Raw genomic sequence first — 15,943 nt, 5'->3', positions numbered from 1 at the left:
TTATTACAAAAAGAGTAAAACAGAATTTCCCAAGAACAAAAATAGCATCATGAAAAAGCCAATAGGTTGAGCAAAACATGGTAGAGAGGGGACAGTTTCACCCCATCAAAGCATAGAGTTCCCTGGGCAGGTGCTGGTGTTCTCCTTTCAGAAAACTCTGGACCCTGCCCAGGGCAGTGTAGAGCCTGGCTGACTCTCAATCAATGCACAAACCTGCCCAATTGACTCTGCCATCTAGTCATGGCTCAAGGGTTCTTGAAGTCAGGATGCTTCCATAATTGGTTAAGCCCATGTGGAACCTCAGTCTGTGGTGCTGTGCTAACAAGGCTGTTTAAACCCTTCCTGGCAAGGAAAGCACAGCTGTCCACCAGATGTCTGTTGAAGAAGCCATCTATTGCTAGAAGAACACATCCTCATCTTCTCTCTCAGTGGGCCATTATTCCTCTATATTTTCTGGACACAAAAATAAGGGCTGTTGTTCCCAATGCTCATTATCATAGGGCATTAATCATTGTCATTATACTCACAAAGCATTATAGTGTCATTTAGGTTGCTCTATACTCTACCACTTGGGAAAAGTGCTGCCTTAAGTTAGGTTCCCCAGAAGCATAATGTGAAACGGAATACAGGTCATGTGATTCGTTGAGGTCTGCCTTCAGGACAAAGAGAATGAAGGAAGCAGGAAATAGTAATAAGGATGGATGTGGTCACAGTTTTGTATTTGGCCTCAACCTGATGCCACAGGACAATTCTGGAGCATGAATGGCACCAAAGAATTGCTCCTTCTTTGGGGTAAAGAAATAATCCTTCCTCAAGGCCTTTGTACCTCCTTGACTGAAAGCTGCAGCAGGTAAAGACAGGGTCTCCCATTCACCAGGAGCAATTTTTCTGGAGAAGGGGGCAACTATGAGACACTGGACTCAATACAAGCAGCTAGGCTTGAAGCAGATACACTGATGTGGTAAGTGAATTTGGGCAGGGTACCAATAGCATTCATTAGAGCTGCTGTATTAGTCAGCTCTGGCTGCCTTATGAAAATACCACAGAGTAAGTGGCTTAAATTTACTTCTCATAGTTCTAGAAGCTGGAAGTCTGAGGCCAGAGCACCAGTGTGGTTGAGTTCTTGCATGGTCTTTCTTCCTGACCTATCGATGGCTGCCTTCTTGCCATCTTACTCACATGCGGTGGGGGATTGGGAGAGTAGGGCAGGGTAAGCAGCAAGTCCTCTGAGTCTGTCTCCTCTTATAAGGGCACTAATTCTATCAGGAGAGTCAACCCTCATAAACCTAATTACCTCCCAAAGACCCTCCTCCAAATACCATCACATTGGGGGTTAAGGTTTTAACATATGCATTTTAGGAGGACAAAATTCAATCCATAACAGCTATCATTTTGTAAACAGGGAAATGAGACAACTGTTAGCTAGATTTGTTCAATGAGAGCCATTTCCTTTGCACCTAAATTCTTCCAGAACCCCATCTGTCATCTGCTGTGGATGAGACCAGTTAGACCCCCAACTGGCTGACCTGGGCCTAGGATCTCCCAACAGTTTCTCTTTTCTCCATCTCAGCAGGCACTGCTTTTTGCCCTGGGAAAGTCAGGCTGTGATTATTTGCAAGACTCAGCCCTTGGTAAGTATTCTGTAGGTGACAGCAGAGGCATCTGTGTGCAATCCTATCCAGCTCAAGCTTTGAAGCTCCAAAGCAGAGCCATTAACATTCTCTTCAGCCTCAGACAGTTCTCTTCAGCCCTTGTTAGTCTCATTTTCTTCCCTCTCAACTTTTTCATCAAGAGCAGCAGCTTCCTTTCCCCTAGAACTATTTCTTCTCTTCAAAGAGCTCTGGGCTCCAGGGAGGCCTGTGGCCAAGAGACTTGCCAGACACTGATGGATTCTCAATGAAGATCACACTGTGCCACCTGCTCTGTAGCTAAGAACCCAAGCACCTTCAACTCTCCTCAGTTCAGGACTGAGCAAAGGACCAATCAGGAAGGTGCCTTCCCTCTGGCTTCCAGGGCAGTCTTCAATGGTTAGGCCATGGGTTATGGAGGTTATCCTGAGTCCCCCAACCCACTCCTACTTCTGGATTTGTTATTTATATAGAGGAAGTCAGGGAGGAGAGTCACACAGGCCTTGCCCTGAGAAAGTAGAAATCTATCTACTGTCTCCCCATCCTCCATTCTGAAGCCTTTTTCTCTTCATAGGGGAGGAGGCCAAAGGACTCACCCTTTACAGAGGGGGCCCTATAGGCCTGAGAGGGGCAGAAGAGAGTTCTCAATGAGAATGCCATAAATGCCTCCGTAATTTATTAAGAGCTATCAAATATTCATCTGTATGGAAGATTCTTAGAAAATAGGAAGAAGGAATCTTAGGGAAGCTTAAATTCTGCCACTGGCCCCAAAGTACATTTCTTAGGTAACCTACAGATTATAGTAAGAGGGACTCCAATGCCTGCAATTCAGAGAAGAATGAGTTTCTGCTGGCAGATGATAATTCAGCTTCATTGTCTTTCCTCTTAAACTTGCCTCTTAAACCTGCCCTTTCCTACCAAGAGCCACTGGTTGTATTCCTGTGTCCTCACCAAGGTTTTTGAGGGGTAAGGGGAATTGTGTTATATTCTCCCACTACCATTCTCCCACTTGATTCTGCTATCTCTGTAGCTTTCCTTCTCTTATGCCCTACAGCTATCTTAGGCATACAAGCTCTCACTCCTTACAATTGCTTCCAGAAAGGCATATGGAAACAACTTTCCCAGGATATTTTACCAAACTCCTCTGCAAACAGAAGAGCAGCTATGACAATAGAGTACCATCATTTGTATTCATTTCTCTGTCCCTTCTGGCTGCAGAGCTGGGCCTAGCATCACCCAGCGCAACAGCCCAGGTGGGCCCAGAGGCACACAGAGAAGTACTGCTACTCCATCTGCTGGTTTAACAGCAGCCCTGGGTTGCAGTCTTTAGACTCCTTGCAAGGCAGGTTCTGGCTCTGAACCAGGAGAGCAAGATATCTTTTTGTAATGATACAGAAAAGATAATCAGCCATTTTGTCAAAAGATAAGACACAGATACAAATACAGCTGGAAAACACAAAGCCAAGAATTATTGATCTAACAGGAGCTGTCTCTGCTCTGGGCAACCATTGTTTGGGGGCTATTATAATAGGGACCTGCGTATAATTATGGAGAAGGCAATGGCACCCCACTCCAGTACTCTTGCCTGCAAAATCCCATGGACGGAGGAGCCTGGTAGGCTGCAGTCCATGAGGTCGCTAGGAGTCGGATACGACTGAGCGACTTCACTTTCACTTTTCACTTTCATGCACTGGAGAAGGAAATGGCAACCCACTCCAGTATTCTTGCCTGGAGAATCCCAGGGACAGAGGAGCCTAGTGGGCTGCCGTCTATGGGGTCGCACAGAGTCGGACACGACTGAAGCGACTTAGCAGCAGTGTATAACTAGAAGACAGCTCCAAATCAAGGTGGAGGTGGGAGGGGTTAGGATGGAGTCTAGAAAAACACTGATGAAACTGTGCTTTTTCTTTTCTTCTTTCCATCAAGCCCTTTCCTTCATCTCTACTTGCCTTCTTTGTGAATACCTCTCCTTTGCAGATTATTTCCCTATGGCCTGTGGTCCATCCAGAGCCGTTTTTATGCTCACAATTTCATATTTATCTACCCTCAGCAAGGCAAGGAAAGGATGAAGGTAATAGATGAGGGTAGTAAGTTTCCTCAACAGAAGAAAGAAGGAGAAAATGAAACTATATACCTTTACACAGAAATCTATTACTTAGTTCCTGAAATCTCTGTTCAACTACAGTAGGTACACAGTGCAATTTGGAAGTTTCAACACAGGCTCCACTATGTAGTATCCATCTCATATAAAAGTTAGATGTTAGCAAAGATGCAAATTTTCATAGAAAACCATTGAAAAACAGTGATGTAATTCTAAAATCTTCACCCATATTAAGAAGTTGTTGGGTATTAAAGGAAAATTTTTGAAAGACTATTTATTTGGTGAGAAGTGTTGGTATGCTGTGGGTATCCCCCTCCAGAGAAAGAAGGGTACCTGCATTTCACCACTAGCCTACTGAGAAGAGCTTCAAGGGAACCCTCAGGGGGCTTGATACATATCCTATGCAGTTAGAGGGGCAGAATGGACTGATTTTTTATTCCAGCCCAAGAAATATAAGGGCCATTGTATGGGCTGCTGCTGCTGCTAAGTCGCTTCAGTCGTGTCCGATTCTGTGCAACCCCATAGACGGCAGCCCACCAGGCTCCCCCGTCCCTGGGATTCTCCAGGCAAGAACACTGGAGTGGGTTGCCATTTCCTTCTCCAATGCATGAAAGTGAAAAGTCAAAGTGAAGTCACTCAGTTGTGTCTGACTCTTAGTGACCCTATGGACTGCAGCCCACCAGGCTCCTCCATCCATGGGAGTTTCCATGCAAGAGTACTGGAGTGGGGTGCCATTGCCCTCTCCAGGCTAGCACCTGCTTAACAATGCTGGGATTGCCCACAGTCTCAGAGCTTATATGAGCAAAACACTGGTTTCTCACCAACAGGCCATTGAATTGCTATGGAATAAGAAAGCAACTGACAGAATAGAGTGTACTCGCCGGAGTCAAATGTGCATATGTACATGTGGTGGGGTGGGGGGAGTACAGATCTCTGAAGAACTCACAAAAGTGCCCCAGGAGAAAGCTAAATTTAAATATTCACCATTCCTGGAGAACACAAAACTGGCTTCAACAATGTGAGGCAAGTACATTATTTCCTGCTCCCTCGTACTTTCTTGCTCTAATCCTGGAAGTGTCAGAAACTTCAGGAAAGAAAGAAGGACCACACCCATCTTCTTACTTGTAACAAGCCCCAGATGAAGGAGGATAAATAGCTTAATACTGAAAAATTTTGGAAACAGGGACAATATCTGGGCTGAATATGTTAAGTACCTAACTGAGATCAGGTTTTATTATATAAGGCAACTATAGTGCTTCCTAATAACTACAGAAGAAACGTTTGTCCAGGAGTGGAGTGAGGACTACCACTATGGAGCAAGTTTAAAGGAACAGTGGGAGCCAAAAACAAAAGTTTTTTTTTAATGATTACATACCATGAGCCCTGCTTATCACTGTTCTAGTTACAACTGTAAAAGTTGTTTCTCAACCTTTATTTTAAAAAGTAATAAAAACACCGCCAAAGGGGTTATAGCAAGAGGAGCTATTGTCAGAGTTAGTGGTTCTCCTTGGCTTAATAGCACTGTAATGTCCTTGTGGAAAATGAGGCCTATGGATTTAAGCTCTGCCACTTCTCCCCTTTTTTCTTTTTAATTAATTTATTTTTTTATTGAAGGATAATTACTTTATAGAATTTTGTTGTTTTCTGTCAAAACTCAACATGAATCAGCCATAGGTATACATATATCCCCTCCTTTTTGAACCTCCCTCCCATCTCACTTCCCATCCCACCCCTGTAGGTTGATACAGAGCCCCTGTGTGAGTTTCCTGAGCCATACAGCAAATTCCTGTTGGCTATCTATTTTAGAGTCCCTTGGACAGCAAGGAGATCCAACCAGTCCATTCTAAAGGAGATCAGCCCTGGGATTTCTTTGGAGGGAATGATGCTGAAGCTGAAACTCCAGTACTTTGGCCACCTCATGCGAAGAGCTGACTCATTGGAAAAGACCCTGATACTTGGAGGGACTGGGGGCAGGATGAGAAGGGGACGACAGAGGATGAGATGGCTGGATGGCATCACTAACTCGATGGATGTGAGTCTGAGTGAACTTCAGGAGTTGGTGATGGACAGAGAGGCCTGGCGTGCTGCGATTCATGGGGTCGCAAAGAGTCCGACACGACTGAGCAACTGAACTGGAACTGGAACTGGATCTATTTTACATATGATAATGTAAGCTTCCATGTTACTCTTTCCATACATGTCACCCTCTCCTCCCCTCTCTCTGTGTCCATAAGTCTATTCTCTATGTCTGTTTCTCCACTGCTGTCCTGTAAATAAATTCTTCAGTACCATTTTTCTAGATTCCATATATATGCATTAGAATATATTTATCTTTTGTTGCTTTCTGACTTACTTCACTCTGTATAATAGGTTCTAGGTTCATCCACTTCATTAGAACTGACTCAAATGCATTCCTTTTTATGGCTGAGTAATTTTCCATTGTGTATATGTACCACAACTTCTTTATCCATTCAAACATCCATTTAGGTCTTTTCCCCACTTTTCCCCTTTTTTTCTGAATTCCCAAAAGCATCCTCTCTTCCCTCCTCCTGATACCCTGCAGTACATACCACTTGTAAGCAAAGTTACTTTAACAACGTCCAAAAGCCTCCTGTACTGTCACATTCCTGCCCCATATCCTGTCCCTTGCACCCTGAGCATCCCCAGGGGTAACAAGGGGAGTCACAAGCCACCTCAACAGTTTCAGAGTCTCTTTTATGTAAACACTTACTTCCATCTTCTCAATTTGACCTCCTCATTCTTCCCCTATATTCCAGGGGAGGGGCGGGGGATGAGACACATACACATACACCCACATGCAAAGCTTTATACAAAGAAAATCACATATGTGAATTCTCTGCCCTCCAGGAAAGTACAACTGAAGAGAGCTAACATTAAGTAGGTAAGCATAAATAGCAGAAAAGCAGCATTAAGCCAATACATGATGAACAGCAGGGGAAATGCATGAATGAGGTAAGAAGCAGAGATGGCCAGTTGATGAACATTTACTTGAATAAGCTACTAGGTGTCAGGTACTGGGCTAGGTTCTGGCAACAAAATTGTGAACAGAATAGACACAGTCTCCGTGCACACAGAGCTTTCAAAGTACTGCGGAAGATAAGCACCAAGCAAATTTTTTCCAAAAAGTAGTTTAATGAATACAGGTGCACAAAGTGCTATGGAAGATAATATGTAGGACTGGTTTGGGAACTAGGAATCTGATCTAGTCTGGGGGTTAAAAAAGTTTGCCTACCTAAGTGACATTAAAATATGGGGGAACCTGAAAGCTAAGTAGGATTAGACAAAGGGCTGGTGGGCAGAATAGAGACCTAGAGAGCAGAGAGAACATATGGGAAAGCAGAAGCAACACACTGAAGGAACTGAGAGAAGGCCTGAATGGCTAGAATGAATCTATCAAGTGGGAAAGAGGCCAAGGTGAGGAGGCTGAAGGGATTAGCAGAAAGCTAGGGGATTCTAAGTGTTGATTAAAAGCAATGCAAGTAAAAATTATAGGATCAAAGATTTGAAGTATTGGAAAGCTTTTAGTGTTATCCAGTCAGACTACCAGGATGATGCTGGAATCCTCTCTGCCTGTTCCCTGTCACTAGGTCAACATGAATGAAGGCCAGAAAGGACTTAGCAAAGGGGCTAGGCGGGGAAGTCCACAGGAAGCTGGTATAAGCAGCAAATAAAGTATTCATAGAGCCCCACAGGCTGAAGCAGGAAACTCTCCACTTCCCCAGAGTATGAGCTAGAGTTGCCTATCCAGCCAACCTGCCTATTCGTGTGAAGACACTCTCCCAGGATCAGCCAAGGAGAAGTAAATGGCGACCATTTATGTCTATTAACCCTAGCTTAGTGAGAGGAAAATTACTTTGAGCAGGTGTCAAGGTATGTTGATATGTTCAACATAGCAGGTTGATATGTTCAAGAGGGACTGGCTAGTTTGCATTCATGACAGAGAAACCTATTGTGAATGGCAGCCTGTGAAGAAGCAAAAGGACAGCAAAGCTAGAGTGCCCACCACCCCGAGGAGCTCTGGCCTACTTACTCTGATAGTGGAATGTGTTCACCGTTGTTAGGGCAGATGCTTCGTTGGGTGTTAGAGGCAAGCGAGGAGGCCACTCCTTGATGGTACAAACCAATGAAACTCATTATTCTCATGGCAGTAATAAAACTGGCCCCCTTTTCCCTTTATTTTCCTGCTTCTTACACTATGGCAGGGCTGGGTGTGCTGAGGAAGGATCTCATGGCCAGGCCATGATATTCACTAATCAGCACTTAGTGAGCACCCCCATACTATGAAGAGGTCTGTGGTGGCTCAGAATACAAGAAAATGGAAGTCTCTGTACTTGAGAGGCTCACAAATCTAGATGAGAAGCAAGCACCATATGATAAACCATAACCTCAGGTACCAAATGGATGTACGGAGGAGAACTAGGTTTAAGGTGGACTAGATCACTGTGGAATGGGCTAACAACCACCAAGCTGTTTGAAGCAGCAAGCACTTGATCTGGGTGGCACATCAGTCAGGTGTAGTGAGGAGGTGGGAAAGCATGGGGGGTCAAGAAGTGCCCATGGCGTCAGAGGAACAGGCTTAGACCAGGGCCCTCTGACAAAGGAGTAACGGGAAGTCAGCTTTCAAAGGTGAAGAAAATCATGAAAAGCCCTAATGGTAGACTAAGGAGCTTGGAGCTTTGATTTTATTCTAGAGACAATGAGAAGCCACTGAGTTTCTGGGCAGGAGTTTTAGAACAACTATTCTGACTGGAATGTTCAAAATAATTGGAATGGAGAAGTGAAAAAAAAGGCAAGGATGTCAGTTAGGAGATCAGCATATGGCAGGATTTAAAATTTTTCTTCTCTTTTTTTGCTGAAAGAACTGGATAACAGATGTCTCCCTTAACCTCCCATGGACATTTAAGGAAAAGGAAATAAAAGTTTTGGTTGTAGTGACAGGGGATTGGGATTTAAAAGACCATTAAGATTGCTATAAACGAGCAAGATAAACCAGCCTCAGAGGAGCATAATGCAGGCAAGTGCTCCAGGCAGACTAGAAAGAGATTCCCCTGGGTTGTAGATGAAGATAAGTTTGTAGGACCTACAACCTGGGGACCCAGGCCTTGCTCCTTGGCAGCACCACAGGAAGGAACACAACCCAGAGAAGATTGGCCCCACGTTACAACCAGGAGATAGGACTCTAGGCTGCAGGATTCACAGCCTCACAAAAGGTTTCTGTAAGTCAAGGATGAAGATCAGACACTCAGGCACTGGACATGAAGGGTTGGTGCAAATAATGGGACACCAGGTGTCTCAGCAATAACCAGCAACTCGAAGCCCCTTCCAATCTCATGGCAAAATATAGGATCCTGGAACCACAATTCAGGTCTGAAGATGAAACATAAGTGAGGTTAAATTTCCCACCAGTCAGACAGGGTAGGAGCATATAATTGGAGCTTACCTTATTTAAGCTTATAAATAAATGTGATACTTTCTCCACATCTAAATTTATAAGCTGAGAGTCATACCTGCTATAATTGTTGCAGTTCAAGTGTGAGAAAATGTCACTTACATTAGAATGACTGAAGTGAGAAGACAGAGACATAGAAGCCCCAGAGATATCGTACAGGAAGAAAGAAAAGGACTTCCTCTGCCAAGAATCTACAGAAAATCCCGGGACACAGTAAGAACGCAGGAAATATCTGCTTGCCTCTGTCACTCTCAAGCATCCTTAATAGGGGACTCAAGTAAACGCTTTATGTTTAGTCTTAGCATTCATAAATTATGATGAGATGTAACTTTAAAAAGCTGTCTTCTTGGGCTCTCTGGTGGCTCAGTGGTTAAGAATAATATGCCTGGTTTGATCCTCAGTCCAGGAAGGTCTCACAGGCCCCAGAGCAACTAAGCCCAGGCACCACAACTACTGAGCCCACGCGCTGCAGCTACTGAAGCGTGCGCACCTATAGCCCATGCTCCACAACGGAGGGCAGCCCCTGCTCAGGACAATTAGAGAAAGCCTGCGTACAGCAACAAAGACCCACCACAGTCCAAAAGTAAATTAATTAAATAAATAAATCGTTAAAAAAAAGAGCAAAAGGATGAGATTCCATCACTGAGTTTCCACTTGGTGTCAGATATGGCATATTAATGAAGCATTAGTTGCTCAGTCGTGTCCGACTGTTTGCAACCCCATGGACAGTAGCCTGCCAGCCTCCTCTGTATATGGAATTCTCCAGGCAGGAACACTGGAGTAGGTAGCCATTCCCTTTCCCAAGGTATCTTCTCGACCCAGGGATCAAACCCAGGTCTCCTGCATTGTGGGCCAATTCTTTGCCATCTGAGCCATTGAGGAAGCCCATGAGGTACAAGCAATATCCATATTAATAAAATTCTGTTTGTGTCCTTAAGATGCTCACAATCTAGTGGGAGAGATGGACATGCTGACAAATAATTAAGCTCCCATGTATGTGTCATAACAAAACTGTGAATAAATGTTCTAGAAGCACAGAAGATCAAGTGAGAAGTTGTCTCAGGAAGCTTGAAAAGGATTTACAGAGAAGATGAGATTTAAGAGGGTTTTACAGGATAAGTAAGAGCTCAACATCTGGATAAGAAATAGAAGAGCTCAAATAGTGGGAAAGGTATATACAAGGCATTGAAGCATAAAGTAGTAGTAAGCCTGCAGTGGAGGAGTGGGAGACTACATTCAGCGAAAAAGATGTTCTGCCTGGAATTGTCCCCTAAAATCTTTAACTGAGGCTACCCATATAATCAACACATTCACCTCAAAAGAGCTTCTAAGATACACCAAAGAGAATTGTCACCAGTATGTGGCTCTGTGCTGGAGACTACACAAAAGGATACAGACACTTAACTACCCACTGAGAACCTAACTACCCACTGAGTACCTAACAGCCTCAGGCAAAACTTCATTTTTCTCTCTGAAGACTCCCAACTGAAAATACTAGCATATTTTCCTTCCTCAATATTATCCAACCTGGACTACATCAAATAAATAAAATAAAATAAATTTTATCCCCCAATAAAATAGCTTTAATTAAAAAAAGATATAACCTCATCATCTTCATCCACCAAACAGGCAACTTTCAGATGAAATACATTAGTTTAAAACCCATATTCCAGGAGTCTAGATAAAGCCTGGTGACTCAGAGACTGTTCAGCTCATCATAGTGCTCAGTTTTCTGTCCCAGGGGTCACCTCCCTCTAAGCCCTACTTATTCCCCCTTTTTAGCCCTAAATAAACGGGCAGTGTGGAAGAGGGCTGCCACTGCTGAATCGCTACAGTCGTGTCCGACTCTGTGCAACCCCATAGACGGCAGCCCACCAGGCTCCCCCATCCCTGGGATTCTCCAGGCAAGAACACTGGAGTGGGTTGCCATTTCCTTCTCCAATGCATGAAAGTGAAAAGTGAAAGTGAAGTCTCTCAGTCGTGTCCGACTCTTCGAGACCCCATGGACTGCAGCCTACCAGGCTCCTCCGTCCATGGGAGTTTCCGGGCAAGAGTACTGGAGTGGGGTGCCATTGCCTTCTGGGGGAAGAGGGCTATGCTTGCCTATTATCCACTGTAACATTAAAACAGGAGGGAAGACAGCAGGGAACAAATTTTACCGAATGACATAGACATTGAGGATATGAAAAAGACTGGTTATAACTGATTAGGTCTAAGATGGTGAAAAATTTGACTTCTAGTAGACCTTGAGCCTCATTATATGTTCACTGTAATACATTAGCTACATGACATACCCACAAGTGCCATGGCAATTCCAAGACCAACCATGAAAGGCCAAAAAATGTACAGGGGTCCAATTCCTGGAAATCTCTGCCCCTTCTCCAAAATAGCTGGAATAATCCTTCCACTCATTAGCCTATGAAATGATCAGATTCATAAAAAGTACCCAATCCGTATTTCAGCACCTCTCATCTTCTCTCTGTCTGTGGACTGAGTTTCTCCCAGGGCTGCTCTTGCTTTTTGAGGCAGATCACAGACTGTCTATGAAATGTGTATGTCTCTAAATAAATCCACTTCTTTTCACTTTGTCTCTAGCTAAATGGCTTCTATGCTGAGACATAAAGAACCTGAGCTTCATTAAGCTCTGAAACCAGGTGTGTGATCTTAATGAAAAGACAGTGGGTTCAAATCCCAGCCTATGGGTTCAAGTCCCAGTCTGGGTTTTGGCTGGGTTTGAGTCGCATCTGAGTTGTGCAATTACAACTTCATGTAAAATATGACACAAGAAGAAAATACCTCAAAAAAAACTCTAATAGAATTTTTCCCTACTAATGTGCCTCAAGATTTACTGAGACATCAAAATCTTATTTTCAGCACATTAATGGCCTGGATTGCAAATGTACAGGTTATATATTTTGTGATGTATTTCTGATAGAATTCAGGAATCAGGGATGAAAAGATATTATCATTGATAGAGTCTTTGAGGGTGAAGCGAGGATCTTAAAAAACTGACTTCAACTAAGAAGAGGAAGATAATTTGGTTTTATTTCTCAAATAAAAAGTGTGTTTGATTTTGAAAAACAATCATCCAGACTCACATTTTTGTGTTTAACAACCACCTTGAAATTGGTCTGCCTCAGAGGACAGCTCAATTCTGGGCTACCTTAGCATGAATGATTTATGACATTCATGCACTTGGCAACTACATCAGTTTTTCTAAAGCTGGCACCCAACACCACCTGCATGTTAAGTGAAGATTTATGATTTCTAAAACTCACCTCATTATGCAGAGGTACATGAATTGTCTTATATGTGCAGTCTATAACTCCCAAGACAGATAAGGAGGCAGCTATGTCACAAAATTCATGGCTCTTTCCCGTTAAAGCTGAAGTTTTGGAGAAAAACTAAGGAAATAACTGGCCCTTTGTAGAAAAATAGCTTTAGCTAACCATTACACCTCCAAATGATGAACCAGCTATAGCCTACCACTATATCTTACAGGAGCAAAGAGGCTAATGGTGAAAGTCACTTTAATCACAGCAATGAACTATGTCTATGTTTTGAACACTGCAGCAATAGACAGAACCTAAAGTGACTCTTCAGAAATATTGACCATTCTGTTAGTTTAATTTTTTCCCCAATTTGGTGTCTGAGACCTTTTGCTGATCAAGTGGCCCAGTCAGACCCACAGACATGAACTCCAGAGAAGAGAATTCAATACCTTGGCGTGCCCAGTGGCAGAGAATTCAGTACTTGTGTGCTCCCTCAGAGTGAAGAAAAGCAAATGCTGGTTTAGGTTCTGTAATGAAGCTTGTTTTCTAAAAGTCTTTAGAAATGCAGCAAATCTTTCCACACACCCTACAAAATAGTAGAAGCAAAGAGGATTAAGTGGAATAAAGTTATGAATCTCAAGGAAGAATAAGATTATATAGACAACCATTAAAAATGACAAGTATATGTGACCAGGCTGACAAGAAAATATTTTTAGGAAAGGTATAAAAAGCAGAACACAAAAATGGCAAGCATATACACTGACTGGAAAAAAACCAAAATGACAGAAAAAATGGTGTGGACCTCCCCGGTTGTCCAGTGGTTAAGAATCTGCCTGCCAATGCAGGGGACAGGGGTCCCTAGTCTTGGAAGATTCCATTTGCAGGGGAGCTTCTGAGCCCATGTGCCACAACTACCGAGCCTGCATGCTCTAGAGCCCAGGAGCCTTAACAAGAGAAGCCCGAACACTGACACTAGGGAGTAGCCCCTGCCCACCACAACCAGGGAAAGCCTGATGCAGCAGTGAAGACCTAGAGCAGCCAATAAAAAAAAAAAAATTTTTTTAAATGGTGTTTCTAGCCTAGAGAGTTTCAATAACATAAAGTTAAGCAGAAAATAATGAAATTCTAAATAATTTATTTTCAAATATCCCTATCAATGAGGATATAGACACATATGTATGATTGCTGCTGCTGCTGCTAAGTCGCTTCAGTCGTGTCCAACTCTGTGCGACCCCAGGGACTGCAGCCTACCAGGCTCCTCTGTCCATGGGATTTTCCAGGCAAGAGTACTGGAGTGGGGTACCATTGCCTTCTCTGATGTATGACTGCTAGTTACCCTAAATCCAAGAAACCCCTGTTTCTCTCTCCTCTGCAGAGCTCAAAACAGTGGGCCACTCTCCACGGCCTTTGAGAGTATAGAACACCTGCACTCAAATACCCAAGGTGACAGAAGAAAACTAAAATACAAAACGTCTCAAAGTAGAGGTAAGAAAATTATTTGGGAAAAAAGATTGTGGGAAACCCATTTTCAACTTTAATGACTTATTAGATGTCATTTGATTTCTGAAATGTGCTTGGGATTTGTCCAGCTCTGACTCTGGGCTCTGACAATGCCTTAGGTCTGCTTGTCCCAACGTGGTTACTCTATCTCATGGAAATGATGCTCTACTCACAATACAGTGCACAAGAGCAAGAAAGTAGTATCAGGGAACTACAAATTGGGCAAATCAGGAAAAGTGAAGCCTCTTTGGCTACTGGGAGTATGTATATATCCAAGAGCAGAGTAGATACACAGAGAAGACTTGTATTTGAGTTCAGGGACTCAGTTACTACTTCACATTAAGTTACTTGTAGACACGTGATCACTCAAACACAGGTGTTGTTCTCCAGGGCTTTGGTGCTGGTGTTCTACTGGCTGCCTTTAATCCTGAGAGCAAACACACACACACACACACACACACACACACACACACACGGTGCTGGTGTTCTACTGGCTGCCTGTAATCCTAAGAGCAAACACACACACACACACACCACCCCATGTCCTGGCACAGCCAGGGTAGAACAGACTTCTTTTGGGGAAGTCACGGAAAGCTGAAAGAGCACACAAAGGGGGCCTCATCCACAATCTCTGTGGAGTCTCTCTCTACACAGAGTTTGCACTTTGCCAGGCTCCCCAAGTGACGCTAGTGATAAAGAACCCCTCTGCCAGTGCAGGAGACATAAGAGACAAGGGTTCAATCCCTGGGTCGGGAGGAGGAAATGGGTATTCTTGCCTGGAAAATCCCATGGACAGAGGAGTCTGGCAGACTACAGTCCATGGGGTCAAAAAAGAGCTGGACATGACTTAACAACTAAACAGGCTTAGAGACAGATCATTAGTCTATGGTGGAAGAGAGATATTCATGAGACCTACAGCAGCTATCACACTCACAGATCCCCCCTTGCCCCTGAAGAAGGGGATCACAGCCTCCCTATAGGAACCAGCCTGCTCTACATGATGCCACACACACAATCACTACTCCCACTCCACCCCAATCACTAGCTCAATAAAACAAAGACGTGGAACCTAAACAAACGGCCTATGAGCTGACCCAGTGAGCCCTGAAACAACGTGCCACTTTTCTGCGCCTTTACTCTGCCCAATAAAGGCGCTCCGTAATGATGGTGCACTTCAAGCACACAGAAAGATAGCAGGCGTAGTGCAAACAGCCCTGGGATACACGAAGAGTACAGGAAAAAAGTATTCCAATGTCTTTATATTTATTTTTTATCTTTCCTATTTTACATATTTTAATAATATTACTACACACAAAGCTTATAAATATACAAATATTCATAATGGAGGTATGTGCTCAAATTTTTTGTTTTTAATTTTTTGGCTATGCCATGCAGCATGCAGAACCTTAGTATCGCAACTAGGGATGGAACCCGTGCCTCCTGCACTAGAAGAGCAGAGTTTTAACCAATGGACTGTCAGGGAAGTCCCTCAAATATTCTTCTAATAGAATGTGTAGTGAAAAAATATGGTGACCAGAAGATACCACACTACTTGGGGTGTTCCTAAGCAAGGTGAGATCCTTAATTGCCACCTCTACCAGAACCTCCTGTCAAACTTGTTAAACAGGCAGATTACTTGAAACACCTCAGACCTACAGAACTAAGTTGGTATGCTTAAAGAGCTTCCCAGTAATTCTGATGCCTACTGAAATATGGGAACTACTGTCATGGAAGAATTAGGGAAGCAAACACAAAGAAGTGAGATGTGGAAAGGGCAGCGTCAGTGCAGAAGTGCCATAAAGATGACTGATCCTGCTGGGGCCTGACCAAAGAGGAGGAGCTACCCCTCGTTCTTCCTGAACTCTGGTTCTATGAGTATTGAGACAATACCTGTACTTTTCCAACTAGCCTTCAAATAAATCCTTATCACCTAAAGAAACTTGGGTACTTCCTTTCCTGATGGTTGGGAAGC

At 43.6% G+C, this 15,943-nt stretch overlaps 1 protein-coding gene across 2 annotated transcripts in view; it reads right to left on the bottom strand.

The window, feature by feature from the left end:
- Window positions 1–15,943, bottom strand: part of CTNNA1 (catenin alpha 1) — a 346,126-nt gene that overhangs the window by 321,307 nt on the left and 8,876 nt on the right. The window contains exon 2 of one of the 2 annotated variants that reach the window (XM_059888218.1): window positions 12,921–13,057. The exons of the other annotated variant lie outside the window; for it this stretch is intronic. The gene's annotated coding sequence lies outside the window, so the exon portion shown is untranslated. The remainder of the gene's footprint in view (window positions 1–12,920; window positions 13,058–15,943) is intronic. 2 annotated transcript variants of the gene reach the window in all.

The sequence above is a fragment of the Bos taurus genome, chromosome 7 (genome assembly GCF_002263795.3).
Source record: "Bos taurus isolate L1 Dominette 01449 registration number 42190680 breed Hereford chromosome 7, ARS-UCD2.0, whole genome shotgun sequence".
In the NCBI taxonomy this organism is placed as follows: Eukaryota; Metazoa; Chordata; class Mammalia; order Artiodactyla; family Bovidae; genus Bos; species Bos taurus.
Note: the sequence above shows the minus strand (reverse complement) of the source record. Positions and strands in the feature narration are given on the sequence as shown.